At 38.9% G+C, this 19,563-nt stretch overlaps 2 pseudogenes; both read right to left on the bottom strand.

Moving 5' to 3' along the window:
- Positions 1-15,209: 15,209 nt before the first annotated feature.
- On the bottom strand, positions 15,210-15,399 carry LOC123461768 (annotated as a pseudogene).
- A 1,514-nt stretch (positions 15,400-16,913) lies between these two features.
- LOC101611307 lies at positions 16,914-18,226 on the bottom strand (annotated as a pseudogene).
- Positions 18,227-19,563: the final 1,337 nt, after the last annotated feature.

The following is a 19,563-nucleotide window of genomic DNA, read 5'->3' as shown; positions in this document are numbered from 1 at the left end:
ATAAAACCTGATGTGATTGATGCAGGATTTTAGAATTCACGAGGGGTCCCCAAAATGTATAAGCCCTCAATTTGGGGTCCTATTTTTAACAAAGAATTGATAAAAATGGATACAAGAAGGATACATTATGAATTATTAAGTTTATTTAGGAAGAAATCATAAATGGTGTTTTTTAATGGAAATTGGGATCTAGGAAGAAGGCTGGAGTAATCATATGCATGTGTAAAGTAGGGAACATGCTTTCTTGTGGAAAACAGTATAGTTCATGTGATTTACTTAAGAGAAATAGCTGGGTCAGAGCCATAATCATGGAGGGAGATGTCGAAGAGATACACAGCATCTGCCCTAAGCTTCCTTGTGGTAGAAAAAGGGAAAATGATGATGGTAAAAGGATGGATGGCAGGAGGGAAATATCAAAGCAGAGACCAAGAAATTCAGATGAGAAATAAGTAGTAAAGAGAGTTATATCCATGGTTACCTTAAGTTTAGAGAAATTACACAGACCACAGTTCCAGAGTTTAGAAGAAGAACCCACATGGGAGATCTAGAGTGTTATGGAAATATACACGTGGTGGATTCAGAGACCACAGGAAAATCATTCATGTAATTAAAGTGAGAAGTTACTTTAAAGTATGAAGCAGAGGCAAGCAGACAATTATCAGGCCAAGTCTGGCTGGGTGTGGTGGTTTTGGGGGATGGGAGGGAGTGAGGGGAGCTGGACTCCAGGTGAATCTCTGTGGCTAGTTTAAGGACAGGCAGACAGAGGGAAAGAAGGCCACAAAACAGCCTTCATAGTCAATTGACAAATTTATTTTTTCCATGAGATTCAGGTACATAAACAGCAAGACACATTGGCTTGCAGGTCTGAAGGGGCTGGCTCCAGGGCCAGCCCACTTCCGTAGTGAAGACCACAGGTCTAGGTAGCCTGCTAGACTGTGGGAGCCCTAGGGCATTGCAGCTGTCCTTGTTAAGTCTTGATCATGCACGAGTTCCATTCATGAGTTTCGTTTGTGCCAAGGCACATTGGCATGTGGGGTAGCAACTCCTGGTTCTCTCTTTTGGACTTCTGTTCCTAATTTAAACTGTCTAAGAGAACCTAGCTTTCTCCTACTTTTTTCTTCATTATTACTTATGGCTTGAGTTGGTGAATTTAAAAAGGCCTTAAGATATCTAGCAAAAAAGTAGGGATGCTTTAGCATAAGACTTAATATTTCCAGAAAACTGATAGACACTCTTAAAGTTTGAGTCTCAAATGTTTCCAGCAAGCCTATGTGTGTGAACACTTGGTCTCCCAAGTGCTAGTGTTATTTTGGGAGGTTGTAGTACTTTTGGGATGTAGCACCTAGCTGTCAGACATTGGTTATTAATAAGAAGGTCTATAAAAGTTATAGCTACTTGGAATTCTGGTCTAGAATTTATGCTTTATGCTCTACCAAGATGTGGGCAAGATATTCTATAAGCTGCTTCTACTACAGATGGAATTTCCCAGCAGCTGCCTTTCCCACCATGTTGAACATGATATTCCCTGGAGTTATGAGTCAAACTTGACCTCTCCTCCCCTAAGTCGGTTCTGTTAGATGTTCTGTCTTATCACCAACAAAAGTCACTAATACAGGCACACCAATTTTTGTTCTAAGAGTATTAAGAAATGGGAAATAACCTGGTGGCTAAAAATGAAGTGCTTTTCTTATTGAAGAACCTAGTTATATTGAAATAGAACTGACACTGGGTTTTGTTGACTCAAATATTCTAGAAGGATCAATCTTTTAAATATTCTTTATACACCATAGACTATACTTTGGTTCCTGTTTGCTATAGCTGGATTTCTACAGTCTCTAAAGTGAATGTGATTTCAAAAAAAAAAAAAAAACAAAAAACCAAAAAATATTTAATTACAGTTAAAGGGCTAGGTTAAATTATTGGGTCATGGTTGGTTCCCAAGGAATCAAGCAGTCAATTCAGGAAAAAATCCATCACAATTTGTAGGAATTGTCAGCTTGCTTACTGAAATTGATCACTTTCAAGCAGTGCTAAGAGCTTTCTTTTGACCTTGCATGGTGAGGAACAGTGACCTAAGAGTTCTGAAGTGATCATGAAATGAACTGACTCAGCACAGAGTTCCATAGTGAAGCCAGGAGTTAGAGTCATGAGCTCTGTACCCGTGTTTCTTATGGCAAGAAGTAGGTACCCCACCCTGGAGAATGAAAGGATTCTGGCAGGATGAAAAACGGTGCTAGCTCAACATCGAAGTGGGGAGGGGCCATGGGCGTGGGTACAGCAGCGGCTGGGCGATGAGTTGAAACAAAGGGGCTGGATCATAAGTGATGCAGTTAGTACCCTATGGTGACTGTATGTAGAATAAGAAATTTTCTTTCTGTTGCAGCTTAATGCTAATTTACTGAGAGGTAGTTTCCACCAACAGTTGGAAATTATGAATGGAGACAAATTGTATGACCAATTGAGAGATGACTGTGCTTCTAGAATTTTAGGTTTTGAATACTATGAAGATTTTATGTATTTTTTTTGGAAAGGGAAAAGTTAGATGGCAAAGTATCATCTCCTATACTTTAGGCAGTAAATATAGAAAATGTCATATAGTATAGCATTTATTTCTGGCATTTGAGACAACTTTACAACAACAGCAAGCACCCAAGCAGACTGAAACATAAGAGAACCTTTTTTTTGGCCTGTTCTTTCCAGAACCCTTTGATTTCAGGGCCCACATCCATAGCAAAAGTTTAGTTTAAGCGAGAACAGGAAATGCACTTCCTGTATCTGGGAAACCTAGGGTGTAAAGTGTGAGACTGTGCTAATCATGTCTCAGTCCGAGGATTAGCCAAAGGCCTTAGCATTGTTCTGGTCTCCCTGCATTCTCTCAAGTCTCTATCTTCTATATATTAGTCACATTCTCTTTTCTCCAGGTATTTGTATTTATGTTCCCTGAGAAACGGTGGTCTTGGGCCTAGTTCCACTTTGGCATGGATATTTTTGTTCTAGATGAAATTTACAGTTCTAGTAAACTAAATCATGTCCCATAAATTTGCCTTTGTAAGACAAAGAACTCCAGCCATAACTCAGAGAAAGCTAATGCAGATTAGGTTCTTTCACCCAGTGCCTGCAGGTATCCTGCTGCTTTGGATTTATGGCCCTGCTGTATACATATGAACATCAGGGTCTGGGTCACATGAGCACTGTGCATTACCAGAAAAAACAAAAATCGAGAAAACTACACATGACCACTACAAGGCAACGTTGCAAAAGTTTGAGTGTGTTGGGAGAGAAAAATATATGCCTAGTGAGTATGTTTTTGTGTGATTCATGTGGAGTAGTAGAGTAAATTCACTAACCAGAAATGATGCTACATACTCAGCCAACCCAGCCTACAATGACTACAACAAGAAGACTCCCTAGAACGTCATAACGAATGATAAAATACTAAATGTTAAACTGGAAGGCTTGCTGCTCTATGCCTTCATTTTACAAAGAAAATTTGAGAGTTAGAGAAAACAAGTGACCTCCCTGGTATTTACATGAGACATCTCTGGGAGCACCATACGACATATGATGACTGTGGGAGTGAGAGGGAATAAAGGAAGGCATAATGGAACAGTTGAGGCAGTTAGTGAGATGAACTTTTACCCCATGAGGCTTCAAAAATTATCAGAGTGAAGTTTCATGTCTGTTACTTTAAAGTTACAACATATTAGTATGGGCTTTAAAAAATTCTCTTAGTACTAATTGTCAAGGCAAGAAACAGAAAGTTATGAAATTCTGAATATTCAGGCAAACAAAAAGGATGAAAATGTGCCACAGTCAACTTCAGATCATAACTTTCATCATCATATGTATCAACAGAATCAGTATACATATGTAGTACATGCATATATGTTAAATATAATGGATATGTTTATATATGCACTATATCTGAGTATATATTCCACAAAATAGTTCTGGTTATTTTGCTTAGTCTTTTAAGAACTTTGTAAAGAATTTCTTATCCATGTTATTATTTATTGCTTAAAAATTTTCACAGCAGAGAAAGTATTTGGGTCTTGAATTATTTGAGTCTTGCTTTCATTTTTAAGTAAAATTGGAAGCAGATGAAGTATTTTTGTGGCCCTCTTTTTATCATGGTTCTAATTTGCAAAGAGAAGCCTGTCCATCCAAGTCCTTTTTATTTTGAAGAAAATCCATCATCTCTTTTTCTGTCCTGATCCTGGATCATCTGTGTATTGCTCAGGGGTGATCAATAAAAGTATTTGTCTCTGAAATTAATAAATATCCCATTGAGAACACATTTCAGGACAGTTCTAAGGGATTCTGGTGCAGCTAATAAGCTTTTACGTTTGTCAGAATTTATGATTTTGAACTGCAAAATGCTTAGTAGTTCAAGCATTAAGCAGCAAGAATAACATTTAATAGATATTCATTAAGACATTTTAATCTTCTATAACATTGGATTCCTTAGTTTGCTATTTATTTATTAACATATTTATTATAGTTTTTAGTTGACTTTTTGGTCTTGCTTTTGAAGTAGGGTCTCAGGCTAGCCCAGGCTAACCTGCAATTCACTCAGGCTGGCCTGGAACTCACGGCATTCCTCCTACCTCTGCTTACAAAGGGCTGGGGTTGAAGGCGTGTGTTACCATGCCCAGCCCCATGTCCATTCTGGTGTGATGGCCTGAAACTTTCGAGTGTGCGTGCTAGACCTCTGAGAGTATGTTCTAAAAGAAAGCTTTCTTTTCCTTAAGTTGCTTTTCTTAGGTATTTGTCACAATGATAGAAAACTAACATACTAAGATAACTACTATATAAGATTTGGGTAAATATTTTTTCCTACATACTTTTGTTATTTTTATACAAAAAAAAAAACCCACAAGGAGTATACCTTGCCGAATACACACACACACACACACACACGCACGCACGCACGCACGCACACACACACACACACACACACAAAATCAAACTCTTGGCTTCACAAATGATAGGCAACAACTCTATCACTGAGCTGTACTATAAGTCTTGACTGTAAGTCCTGAATTTTGTTATTATTTTAAAATATTCTCCAGTTTCTCCCTCTCTTTCCCTCTGTCTATGTGCTGATGGTTTGGGACTTGAACCCAGAGCTTCCCACTACTAGGTAAGCATTCTACCGCTAAATCTATATTTCCAGTTTATTCTAGTTTCCTTCTTTACTTAAAAATATTCTTGTATATTTTGATATTTATATGCTGAAAATAGTTTTTGATAGTTGCATTATGTATGTGCTACAGCTCTGAATCTTTTTCAAGTATTTCTCTATTCGGAATTTTTTCAATGTTTCAAGCATTGCTGCTATAAATCATTATCAGATTATGTTACTTTTCCACTCTGTCAAAACAAAATTAAGTCACTAAAGCCTAGGGGAGGAAATGTGCATGATATGCTAATGCTGATGGCCATGATATTAACAGCATCTGTATTTTCAGCCATGACCATTAGGGTTAATGATGTTGTTGAATTACAATGAGTTTTTGATCAGTGAATCCATATACAAGTACTTAGAGTTTATTAATCAAATTTATATATACTTCTTTAAAGAATTAACAACAAGATCAGGGATTTTAATTCCTAAGCACATCATCAGACAAGGTTGTTCACAGTGAGTACTAATGAATACTCATCATTAATTAAGCTCATTTAAAAATAAAAATGAAAGAGCAGCTGGGTGTGGTGGCACATGCCTTTGATCCCAGCACTTGGGAGGCAGAGGTTAGGAGGATCATCATGAGTTCGAGGCCACCCTGAGACTACATTAGTGAATTCTAAGTCAGCCAGGACTAAGTGAAACCCTACCTTAAGAAACCAAAAGAAAAAAAAAAAAAGAAAGGGTACATTACAATTACCACCATAGTAAGTGACATAAATGCAATCAGCATCAAAAGTGTACTAGCCAGTTGATTAATCTCTTATATATGCTCTGGTATTTTATTGATAGTACTTATATATTTGGTTTACTCTGGTTTAATGTGTATTATTTTGCTCTTGAATTTCATCACGTATTCTCAAATATTCTAGAATTTGACAATACACATTTTTTTTCTGTCACTTGTGACAGAACTCATATAATTAGAGAAAAAAACCAGTGTCTGGATTCCCATGGAAAGCCTCGTTTGGGAATATAAACCTTTACATTCAGTCTCTTCAAATTACTTACCTTTGTAACCGACCAGGAAAGAAGTTGAGGAATCTTTAAAAAATATTGAAATATAATTTTAGCACACATACTTAGAATGTGCAATTTTAGAGGGTATATATATGTATAAATACATACACACACACACACACATATATATAAAACTTCCATGATTTTAAACAATATCCCATGGTAATGCCACCCCTTTCCCTACTTTCCCCTTTGAAATTCCATTCTCCATCATATCCCCTCCCCCCTCAATCGGTCTTTCTTTTATTTTGATGTCATTATCTTTTCCTCCTATTATGATGGTCTTATGTAGGTAGTGTCAGGCACTGTGAGGTCATGGATATCCAGGCCATTTTGTGTCTGGAGGTGCATGTTGTAAGGAATCCTACCCTTCCTTTGGCTCTTATGTTCTTTCTGCCACCTCTTCTGCAATGGATCCTGAGCTTTGGAAAGTGTGATAGAGATATTGCACAGCGGAGCACTCCTCTGTCACTTCTTCCCAGCCTCATGCTGCCTTCTGAGTCATCCCAAGGTCACTGCCATCTGAAAACAGAAGGTTCTCTACCAAAAGTGAGAGTAGCATTAATATATGGGTATGAACGTTAAGAGAAGTGTTTACTGGGCAGTTTGGTGAGCATAGTATATACATTTAGCCAGACAGCAGCAGACATTACACCCCTAGGGTCCATGATTACCCCTGTTGTAGGTTTTCAGCATCAGGGATGTATTCCCTCCCATGGAGTGGGTCTCCTGTCAAATTAGAGGGTGGTTGGTTTCCACCATGACAAACGTGCCACTATTGCACCTGTTGTCTCATTTGGCATGGCTGGCCAAATATAAGGCTTGCAGCATCCACTGTTGAGTATCTTCACTGGTGATTTCTCTCCCTCCCATTGAACTGCATGAAGAATGGTTTCTTCTAGCTTTCAGTCAGCTGGTCTACATGCAAGAGGCTATCAGCTCAGTTCCAGCAGGATTTCTCAGTGGCCTTGCAGTCAAAGTATGTGTAGTCTTCAGCAATAGGGTCTTACCATCTATTCCTGGTGGGAATCCAAGGGCCTTGGCAATGGCCTGTAATGTTTTGGGGGCATCAGGGACCTCCCTGGCCGTCAACTCACTGGAAGGTATCCCATCCTTGGCACTGAAAATTTTCTAGTAACAATCTATGGCTCCTGAGTGTTCTGTTGTCCAAAAAAGCAGATTTCTATGTGATTTATTTATATCCTCTTTGATTTTGATTAGCCCTCTCTCCACCTTTCCTTTATTCAATCAATCTTTTTATTGTATTATGTTTAGTAGGTATGTAGTAGTATCTCATTATGGTTTCAATTTCTCTAATGCTTTTCTCTAATGACTAAATAGTTCAATCTTCTTGGGTTTTATGCCATTCATGCATCTGCTGATATGATTATGTGGATACTCGTGCATAATACTTTTATAGATTGTTCATGTTATTATTTTTGAGTATGGGAGTCTTTTATGTATTTGGAATAAACATGCTTGCTTTACGATACATGACTTATTTCTCTCAGGCCAGAGCCCAGTGTTCACTTTAACAATATCTTTTGAGGCTAAAGTTAACTTTTTATTGTGATTAATAATATCATATTATAATTAAGAAATGTTATGAGTACTTTTTCCCATGAACTTTTTCAGAAGCTTGGCATCTTGGTGTTTTAAACATATCTCTATGATGTATATTGAGATAAGTTTTGCATGTATTGTGAGGTATTTATCATATTTCATTTCTATGTGTTTTTTGTGTAATTGTAATCCTTACCAAACAGTTGAAAAGCAGTTGTCAATATGTATATGAGTATGTCTACAACTTATTCTGAGCCATGGGAGAGTTTGTTGATCTGTATAGTAATATTTCTGCAGTACATATTTTCAGCTTTAGCCTTCTTTCAGAAATTTGCTTGGCTGCCTTTTGTTTTATACATTTCCATACTTATTGTAGAATCAAGTCCTCATAAATCTAAGAATCTTGGGACTTCTATGAATGAATGTATCTTAAGGAATTCTGGGAGATGATTTCCAAAAAGTTCCCACCTGTATCAAGTAGGAAACATAGACATTCTGATTGTATTAAATGGCTCCTTTTCCTACCTATAGGACTTTAGCTCTTAGGTATTTTCACAAAGAGATCATTGTTCCTAGGAGCCAATCAGATGATATATTCAGTGTTTCAAATTAAGTGTTCCCTACAAACTCATGTTTTGAATGTTCAGTTCTCAGCTCATGGCAATTTGGGAGGTAGAACATTGTTGAAAGAGGTATGTTGCTGGGGACGGCTTTGAGGTGTTTTATCAAGTTCCCAAGGAGAGTTCAGCTCACTCTGCTATTGCTGTTTGCCTCCTGCTGTGGCAGAGGTGGTGTCTGGCTTCCATCCCATCATGTTTTCCTTGCCACCATGGAACTTCCCTTTGAGACTGCAAGCCAAAATATGTCATTTCTTTCCTTATGTTGATTTTGGTCTGGTATTTTATCTTAGCAATGAGAAAGTAATTAAAACAATATAAAAGTCTACTCAGAGATTGGAGAAATGGTTGAGTGGTTAAGGCACTTGCCTGCAAAGCTAAAGAACCTAGGTTTGATTCCCTAAAACCCAGGTAAGCCAGATATATAAGGTGGCACATGTGTCTGGAGTTTGCATCCTCTGGAAGCTCTAGCATGCCCATTCTCTGTCTCTCTATCTCTCTATTTGTCTATCTCTCTCCCTCCCTTTCAAATAAATAAGTAAAAATAAAAGAGGATTTTTTTTTTAATTTTTTTATTTATTTTATTTTGAGAGCGACAGACACAGAGAGAAAGACAGATAGAGGGAGAGAGAGAGAATGGGTGCGCCAGGGCTTCCAGCCTCTGCAAACGAACTCCAGACGCGTGCGCCCCCTTGTGCATCTGGCTAACGTGGGACCTGGGGAACCGAGCCTCAAACCGGGGTCCTTAGGCTTCACAGGCAAGCGCTTAACCGCTAAGCCATCTCTCCAGCCCAAAAGAGGATATTTTTTAAGTCTACTCAGGATTTGGTGAAAAATATCTATAAAGATTTACATGATGATATTACATGAGTTATGGGTCAACAAAATTGCAAACAAATGGGTTTCAAGGAAGATAAATCTGAATAATTAAAAAGAAACACAAGAAGTAAAAAATTTATAGAAGAAACTCTGAAAATAGAAAACATAATATCTACTTTTCATTCAGAATTAGATGTGAATGAGTTTCAAGTATGCTTCCAATTTGAATTCAGTTAAGAGTACAGAAAAAGTTGAGCTACATTTCAATTCACTCTATGAAACCACCTTCACTTTAATACTATTTTATTTTATTTTATTTATTTGAGAGAGAGAGAGAGAGCATACCAGGTTGTAAGGGCTTTTAGCCACTGCAAATAACTCCAGACAAATGTGCCACCTTGTGCATCTGACTTACATGGATCTTGGGAAATTGAACCTGTATTCTTTGGCTTTGCAGGCAAGTGTCTTAACCACTAAGCAAGTTCTCCAGCCCCCTTTAGTATTATTACTATGGATTAGAAATTAAATTATAGATTCTTTTCAGTACTAAATATTTATCAAATTCTTAATAGTTTCAGTAACAGGTTACAATGAAATGTGTGTTTTAGAGATAACTCATGTCTACAGAGAGTAAAAATGTATCTGAGAAACCTCAGTAGCATTATATTTCAGCATATGTCTCCTGTCTAAATAAAATACTCAAAAGACAACATGATTGTTAAGCTTTTTGTCAACTTGATGTTATTTGGAATCGTCTAGAAAACAAACTTCTGACTATGCCATATAAAGTGTTTCCATGGAGGTTTAACTGACTGGAGAAGAACCATTTTGAATGTAGATGGGACCATCCCATAGGCCAAATAAGAAAGTAGGGACCCAGAGAGATTGCTCAGTGGTAAAAGATGCTTGCTTGCAAGGCTAGACACTCAGGCTTTGTTTTCTTTGTTTTGCTTTTTTTTTTTTTTTTTTTGTAAGGTAGGTTCTCACTCTAGCCCAGGCTACCCTGGCACTCACTGTGTAGTCCCAGACAGGCCTCAAAGTCATAGTGATCTTCCCACTTCTGCCTCATGAGTGTTGGGATTAAAGGTGTATGTCACCACTCCTTACCTTTGTGGGTTTTTTTTAAAAAAAATATTTATTAGAGAGAGAGAGAGAATTGGTTCACCAGGGCCTTCAGCCACTGCAAAAGAACTTCAGATTCATGTGTCCCCTTGTGCATCTGGCTTACATGGGTCCTGGGGAATCGAATCTGGGTCCTTTGGATTTGCAGGCAAGTGCCATATGTGCTAGGCCATCTCTCCAGCCCTGTTTTGTTATTTCAAGGCAGGGTAGACACCCAAGCTTGATTCTCCAGTACCCACATAATTTCAGATGCACAAACTGGTGTATTAATCTGGAGTGCTTTAGCAGTGGCAAGAGGCCCTGGTGTGCCCAGTCTCTCTCTCGCTCTCTCTCTCTCTCTCTCCCATCCCCCCTTTGTGGATATAAATAAACAAAAAATTTAAAAACAAGAAAGTAAAGAAAGGACTCGCATTCACCTCTCCCTCTCTGCTTTCTGACTACAGAAGCAATGTGATTGGCCACCTTCTGCTTCACTTCCATGTAGGGACTGTGAGCTAAGCAGAGAGCTAAAATGAACTATTCCTTCATTAACTGGCTTTTTTTCCCCCCCAGATGTTTTGTCATGGCAATCAGAAAAACAATACAGACATTAATAATTTATAGTCTCTTTTCCAAAGATAACCTTTAAAGCAATAAAAGTTAACCACGTAAGTACATAAGAAATAATATCACAGTAGCTCTAAAGCATGGTGCTCAGTGTATTTGACTTATTTTAATAAGCTAAATCACTTACATTTATTTAAATATATTTTACTTATTTATTTGCAAGGAGAGAGAGAGAGAGAGAGAGAGAGGGAGGGAGGGAGGGAGAGAGGGAAGAAGAGGGAGAGGGAGAAGAAGAATGTCTGAGCCTCTAGCCACTAAAAGCAAACTCCAGGCATGTGCTACTTTGTGCATTTGGTTTTGGGTGGTTACTGGGGATTTAAACCTCAGACAATTATTACGCTATGCAGGTAAGTGCCTTAGCTGCTAAGCCATCTCTCTATCCTTACATTTCTTAAATACTTGAAATTTTGTAAAGGAAAACTTACAAATAATTTATACAAAATTAAATCAGTGTTCACTAAAAACTGTTTTTATAAAAGGCAGGCATATCTATTTACAGCATTGTTGTTTATGTCTTAAAAGTTCTACAAAATTAGAAAAAACACTGGGAAAACTTCATTTTTTAAAACTGGTTTTGTTGATGGATTATATTTGTCTAAGACACATGAAATTAGGCTGAAGATGTAAACTAATTGTTATAAGAATGCTTGCCTAGCGTCCACAATGCCTTGGGTTTTATTTACAATGCTACATTAACTGGGAAAGGTGGTGGACACTTGCAATTTCAGTACTCACTATGTAAATACATGAGAATCACAGGTAAAAGGTCACCCATCATCAGTTACATAGTGAGTTCACGGTAAACCTGGCCTACATGAAAAGATACTGTCAAAAAGAAGGAGGAAAAGATTAAAGAAAGATAAAAATCATGAAAATTTATATTACTTACCCAAATTAAAAAAAAACAAAAAACATTTTATGCATCTTTCTAATCCCCTGTTCCAGTCAGGTTCATATTGCTGGCAAAAATCACCTGACCAAGAGCAGTCTGTGGATAAAAAAAGATTTATTTTGGCTTATAGACTTCAAAGGGAAGCTCCATGATGGCAGGGGAGATGATGGCATGAGCAGAGGGTGGACATCACCCCCTGGCCAACATCAGGTGGACAATAGCAACAAGAGAGCGTGCCAAATACAGGCAAAGGGACACTGGCTATAACACCCATAAGCCTGCCTCCATCAATACACCACCTCCAGGAGGTGTTAATTCCCAAATCTCCATCAACTGGGAACCTAGCATTCAGGACACCTAAGTATCTGGGGGACATATGAATCAAACAACCATACCCCCTTGTGTGTGTGCGTGTGTGTGTGTGTGTGTGTGTGTGTGTGTGTGTGTGTGTGTGTGTTTGTGTATGTGTGCGCACATATGTGTTTGTTTATACATTAGGGTATCTTGCTGATGCAAACAAATGCCCATTGGTCTTATGTGACTGGCTGGGGAATTGAACCCATGCTGGCAGGCTTTGCATGTCAGTGCCTTTAACTGAGCCTCTCCCTAGCTCCACCTTCCAAAATTAAAGTTTGGTACAATAAAATAAGTCAACACTATTCTTCAACGATGCAAAGTACAATTAAAAATAATTACCTGGAGCAAAATTACCTGAAAAGCATTTAGTAATAAATTCAGGAAGAAGAGACAGAAGACTTAGGTTAAAAAAAAGAACAAACTTTCTTCGACTCATAAAACAAATTGTTAGTAAATGTTTTCTCTTGTCTATTGTTTCAAATTAGCATAAATTTAATGGACTTCCAATTAGAATGCCACATAGATTGTTACTTGTACAAAAATGATTTTAAAATTTATGTGAAGCCATAAATGCTGGCCAATACATGAAAAAACACTGAGAGAATATAAAATGGCTGGAACCAACTCATATATTATTATTATGTGGAGTTGGAAAATAAATCAATAGAAATACATGTGTCCAAGCATAATTTAAGATGGAAATGCAGGATCTATGTGATAAACAATCAACTACAGGCTACAAATGAGAGGATGGAGTGGAATAAAGGTGACACCTTTGAAATACCTCTAAAAAATGTGGACCACCCACAGCCTAGGGAAGGGGGAGGATGGAAATTACCATGTGGGCTTTGTGGCCTCAACCATCAGTATAGGTTTTGGTTTTTTTTTTTTTTTCTTTCCTTGATGGCAGTAGAAAGACCACATTTTCATAACATACTACTCTTGTTACTTCGTTTAAAGACGTTTCATTAAAGATTCTCTTGAGGTATGGGACTGGGAGCTGGGAGGCTAGGTGCCTGAATCCTGACTCTAAAGTGAACTTAACTGTGTGACCTCAGCAAGTCAGGAAACCTCTCTGAGCTTCAGTCTCCCTGTCTGGTATGATGGGAGTAATGCCTACCTCACAGGGCTATTGTGGCGATTGGTGAAAGATAATGTCTGTAAAGCATTTAAGGTTCTTGAAGAAGGGGCTATATAAATACAAAATAACATCTGTTAAAGTTGGTTTATTTGTTAAAAAAAAAAAAAAAGACTCAAGCTAGAGTTCCCGTTACTGATATCTGGTAAAACTTGAAACCCTTTGTAGAGTTGAATGTGGATGATTCAGCACACGGAAGAGAAGTTCAGTCAATGTGCAGTAACATAGATGTTAATTATGCATAAAGCCCATGGAGATGGTTGTTTGGTCTTCTGAATAATTAAGTACCACTTCAGGGCATGTAATTTCTTTTAATGATAAAATAAATCCTGTACCCCTATAGTAACTTTTTTTTTTTGGTCTTTCCTCCATGATCAGTGGATTATCTTGTGATGATAAAAGATCCATATAAATTTAAGTTATTGATAGTTCCTAACAGAGAGGTTTTATAGATTGTCTAATTTTCAGGTCTGATGATAATTTGGAGAGATGTAGAGGAAGTTGGAATAATTTTTAGAATTTTAAAAAATTAATTTTCTATGAAAAGATTCGCAAATCTAGAAGATAAACTGTTTTCTATGGAGAACAACTAAGAATGAGGAATGGCACATGTTTCTTGATTTTTCTTTCTTTGTTATTTTTTAATGGTAGCTGGAATACTTTTCTATATTAATCCTGAAACATCCATGCAGTCTTTCCCACAGGGTCTGCAGCTCTTTTTAAAATAATGGCTCCATCAGAGGTGAGGTTGTTATTCTGCAGACCTCATAGAAATTCTTCCCTTGGCATCGAGATAGACTTATTTTTATAGATTTTGGGATTTTTAAGAGAACATTATAATTGGAGAAGCTTTGACTCCTGGTCTTAAGGGAAAAGCAAACATAGAGCCCGAGCTCTAATGTCAGGTGCACATTTAAGTGAATTCTTTTTTTTTTTTTTCAAAATTCTTAAAACTTTTAATTTCATTTAGCACACAAAATAATTTCCTCATAAATATAATGCCTATTTACAGATGTCTAACAAAAAATATTCAAAATTTAAAAATAAATAGCATACTTTTACAACTGGTTTTATAAGAACAGAAACATTTCAGGCATGTTATATCAGGATGGACAGCTGTACCAGTAGTTTTGGCTTACTCAATGCCAATGTGCAGTCATAGTATTAGATTTTGAAAATCAACTGTGAAAAGAAAAATTCAATGGAGCAAAATACTATGACTGGAAAACATGGAATATGGTACCATTCACTGAGTGACAATGGTGACGTATCTTTCGGTGTTAGCTGCAGTTAAGTGACATTCTGATTTGAGGATTCCATGTAGCTCTAGAGGAACACATGTGGACAAGGCCCGCTAAAGTGATGGCTGCCTGCTCCTTTCCTTGCACACCATTGCACCCTCTGAGGGAAAACACACCAGGCAGTTAAGAATAATGGCTTGCTTTGGTTTCAGATCAAGCTCCAGTTATGTCCCTGGCCCACCCTCCCCCAGCCCCCAATGCTAGAACAGGTATAAACCAGAGAACACTTTCCTAGGCCACTAAGATTAAACTTGGCTCACTCATTACAATGTCCCTCTCTGTCCCAGAGGTGTTCTCTCTACCATTTTCAAACATGTAATTTATGAAGCATGGTCTCCAACTGTGTACATACATGTATCTGCTTCTCTATGTGAGCATGTGAGGACAAGCCTTTCCCAATGAGACTGCCTTCCTTGTTATTTTACCTTTCAAGGCAGGGTCTCATGGCAATCTTCTTACCTCAGCCCTCCACAGTGCTGGGATTAAAGGTTTTTGCCGCCATACTTGGCTCCTTTTTTTTGGGAAGAAACACTACTTGGGAAATATCTCCAGTACTTTATTTTATTTTCAATTAATTATTTATTTTGCCTCTTAAGACCGCATCCTCTCCCTCCAGTCCCCTGAAGGAGAGCAGGAAGGATTATCAGCGGCCTGTGGCATTGCAGCAAAGCAACACCAAGAGCCGCTTCATGCTCAGGAGAGGACGCCGTGTCTTCCTCGTGGTTTGCGTATCCTACAGTCAGAGAACTATAGAAAGCATCCCTGAGAGCAGTCTTTCCAGTACTTTCTTTTATTGCTTCACGTAATAATCCACTCTTCCTTCTTTTATCTCTTAGCTGTGCTTGTTGGCTTTGCACTTGCCTAAGGGCAAACCCACTGTGTTCAATATTATAAGGACGTTGGTGGAAGACAGTTGTGTCCCTGAATAATGATGACAGGTTAAAATTGAAGCCATTTAATTCTTTTCTCTAAGTTTTTACAAAACAGTTGTTTTGTCTGAAGAGTTAAAAACCCTGACTGCCAAAAAGGTGGTATACCTACTGGTTAAATGTCAACCAATGACTAAGTGAAGTACAGCACTTCTGTAGGGCCTTTCTGTCAAAACCAACAAGAACCAGGGCTGGGGAGATGGCTTAGCAGTTAACATGTTTTCCCGCAAAGCCAAAAGACCCAGGTTTGATGCCCCAGGGCCCACATAAGGAAGATGCACAAGGTAACACATGTATCTGAAGTTCATTTACAGTGAAGGCCCTAGTGTACCCATTCTCTCTCTCTATCTGCCCCCCCAATAAATAAATAAATAAAGTAATACTATGACTGGAAAACATGGAATATGGTACCAAACCAGAGCAGCAGCAAAATGGGAAATTTTCTTTTGTCAAGTTTACTCAACCAGACTTCTTGACTAAGAGTAATGCTAGAGAGGCTGGAGAGATGGCTTAATGGTTAAGGCACTTGTCTGCAAAGCCAAAGGACCCAGGTTTGATTCCCCAGGACCCACGTAAGCCAGATGTACAGACCACAAGCATCTGGAGTTCATTTGCAGTGGCTGGATGCCCTGGCGTGCCCATATTCTTGCTCTCCAAGTAAATTTGAAAAAAAAACAGTTTTTTTTTAAAGTAATGCTAAAAAATTGCAAAAGTGTGGCCAAAATTTAAAGAGCCTTGAAAAGGCAGCCTTCCAGTATCCTTTTAGTGTTTGTGGGCATTACTTCATTTTTTTTATTTTTTATTTTGAGGGAGGGTTTCATTCTAGCCCAGGCTGACCTGGAATTCACTATATAGTCTTAGGATGACCTCGAACTCATGGTAATCCTCCTACCTCTGCCTCCCGAATGCTGGGATTAAAGGCATGCGCCACCACGCCCGGCTGTCACATTACTTCCTATAAGAGTAGGGAACCCTGAGAACTAAGAGCATGCCCACGACAGGTTTGTTCTTTCCTTCATAACACTGTTCACCACCCATTTTGCTCCTGGGCCATCCCCACCAGGAGGAGCGGGGAGGGCATCCTGTCCCCTTGGTTCTTACGACACACCCAGCACTGAACATTGCCGCACACACGTGAGGGCCTAACGAGCGTCAGCTGTGAGTGAGTGCGTCTCCACCCTGCACAGACCTGGCTGGCAAGGAGGAAGAAATAAACAGAACCCCTCCCCCTCCCACCCAACAAAGACAAAAAGATGGAAAGCAAGAAAAGCAAGCAACAGCCTTGTCTGTTGCTAACTTGGGGTTAGTAGACTTGACGTGTAAAACCAAGCTAAACAAGCGCCTCTCACCTTGAAGGGACGCCATGCCACAGCTGATGCCACTGGTCTGGAGATTCTAAGTATCTGAACAATTCCAACGGGAAGTTAACAAAGAGAGTGTTCTCTAGAAGACTCACAGATAAATTCATAAAAGTCCCGTCGCTCTACCAAGATGCAAAGGAGCCGGTGTTTTGTCTGCTTCAAGGTGGAGGAGACTCTGCCGAGTACACCAGGTGAGTGTCTAAAGGCCCATAGAGGGAGCGCAGCGCCCCGAGGACCCTGTCCTGAAGGGCATCGACTTGTTCAGAAGGACAGTACTCATCCGGACTTGACCATGCAATTGTCACAAGAGTAGGTTTTGGCAAATTTTTCAGTAAATAATATACAGATTGAATAAGATTCTCAATTTCTTGTTCTGTGCTGACATGGTGAGGAAGTCCTGAATAACCACAAGATAGACCAGCCTGGTGAACCATTTCACAGTCAGGTGCTTCCATTCTCTTCTTCAAACTCTTCATGAGTGGAACTAGTGACCCATTCCAGAGTTTGAAGCCAGTCTCTGTACAGTCTCTTCATCATCGCCATGACATAAATCAGCAAAAGTTGCTTCTAAATCTTCTAATTGATGAATTCGAGCGTCAACAGTATCTATCAAATCATCCTTAGTTGGGTTACTACCAGGCTTTTTGAATTGGTAAAGCTCTTGTAAAATTTTGTACTCCTCCTGAGTGAACATTTCTTTGAAGGGATTCTTGACAGAAAAAAAAAGTCCAAGTCAATATCTAAAACAAATGCACTGGCATTCTTCAAGATTGCTAGGATTCCCCCAGTGGTGGCTGAGCTTTGGCCCTGCTCAGTTTCAGCACGGGAACTCGAATGAGGTGGCTGGCGGCAAGCGTGGTCACTTCTCTGTGGCACTGTGTCCTGCTCCAGTCCTTCTGAGTCAGAGTCACACTTGGCAGGGGCCGTCTTCTCTCCATCTTCCAGTGCTAGCTTGGGCTTCTTCGCAGAAGACTCGGAGGCATTTTCGTCTTGATTCGTACAGACTTTATAAGGCTTTACCAGAACCACATCCAGCTGTAGTGGCTTTTGGTTGGTCTTCAGGTACGAAAAGGCCATCACTTAGGAAGCCATGATCTGTCCTTGTAACCCTGATTGTTGTGGTTGAAGTGTCTTTGCCTACTAAAAAGTGGTGTTTGCCCTCTCTTATTTGCTGAGCCCACGTGGTATGAAGCCACATTCCATGAGAAAAATGGCCAGCATAAACTGCAGGCATAATCCAATTTTCAATACTCAGTTCCGAAGAGTGTTTCCTTATCAAACACAGTGTGAGCTGCCATGTTCACAGGAATGAGGAGGTCCGGATGTGAGTCAAAATGCGCCAAACGTATGTTACTGGCAGGAAGATGCTTTGAACCTATGGTCCCGTATATGAACGGAAGAGCCTCCTGATGGTCCTCCACCACCCACACAGGAAGCTCTCCCACCGGCTGGTCCATGTCTATGGGCTAAGCCCCGCGGCCCACTCCCCGCGTCAGCATCGGCCTCAGCCACTGCGGCCCCGAGAGTTCTTTTTATTTAAGCAAGTTTATTGAGGAAAAACATGCATTTGAATTCACCAAAAGCAGTCTAAAACGTTTTTTTTCTTTTAAATATACTTACTCATGAACTTGAATGGAAAGACGACTTAATGATGCTTTTTATACTAATTAAGAAATTTAGGGGGCTGAAGAGATGGCTTAGCAGTTAAGGTGCCTGCCTGAAAAGGCTAAGGACCCAGGTTCAATTCCTCAGTACCCATGTAAACCAGATGCACATGTTGCCACATGTGTTTGGAGTTCATCTGCAGTGCCTGAGGCTCTGGCATGCCCATTCTGTCTGTTTATCTGCTTCTCTCTCATTCTTTCCCAAATAAAAATAAATAAATAAAAATATTACAAAAAGAAATTTAGACATGTAGGTAATTTAGATTTACTTCACATTAGAAATGTACTGAACTTACTTGATACCTGGCTGGTTAGCTCAACTGGTTAGGAATGTATTGAGCTTACTTGAGAAGGCATAATCTTAGAAAAATCTACTTTTCCAAGCCTTTAATAACATAAAACTTAATATCTTTACATGCTGGTAATTAACAGACTAAATAATAAACTATTTCTCTTAACCCCACTCAATAAGTCTACTATTAATCCTTTGCTAAGTTTATAGTGAGTTCTATAAATAATAAAGTTTTAGTTATTTTAAAAAAAATCTGAAGTATTGGGGAGATTGCTCAGTGGCTAAAGGCACTTGTTTGCAAAGCTTTTTGGTTGGGTGCAATTTCCCAGCACCCACATAAAATCTGATGCAAAAGGTGGCAAGAAGTCCTTTTGCATACACACATGTGTAAATATAGAAATATTTTTTAAAATGTTAAGTGACACGCACAGTGTGACAAAGTAGTTAACAGTATGCAGGTATACAAGGCTGCCTGCAGGGTGCTTCCACTTGTTGAACTCCAGGCTTCTCTTTGTTTGACAGACCACCTAGAATTAAAACCAAGAACATTATGTATTCATTAAGATAGACCTCTGGTGGAAGCATTTTTCAAACTTCTTTCATTAATACAGATTTGCATAATTTTTGTTAGATCCATATTGTCTTCTTCCTAACTACCATATAGACCTACAATGAACCAGTGTGTATTTTATAT

Source organism: Jaculus jaculus, chromosome 6 (genome assembly GCF_020740685.1).
Source record: "Jaculus jaculus isolate mJacJac1 chromosome 6, mJacJac1.mat.Y.cur, whole genome shotgun sequence".
In the NCBI taxonomy this organism is placed as follows: Eukaryota; Metazoa; Chordata; class Mammalia; order Rodentia; family Dipodidae; genus Jaculus; species Jaculus jaculus.
The sequence above is the reverse complement of the archived record's forward strand: the minus strand, read 5'-3'. Positions and strand labels throughout refer to the sequence as shown.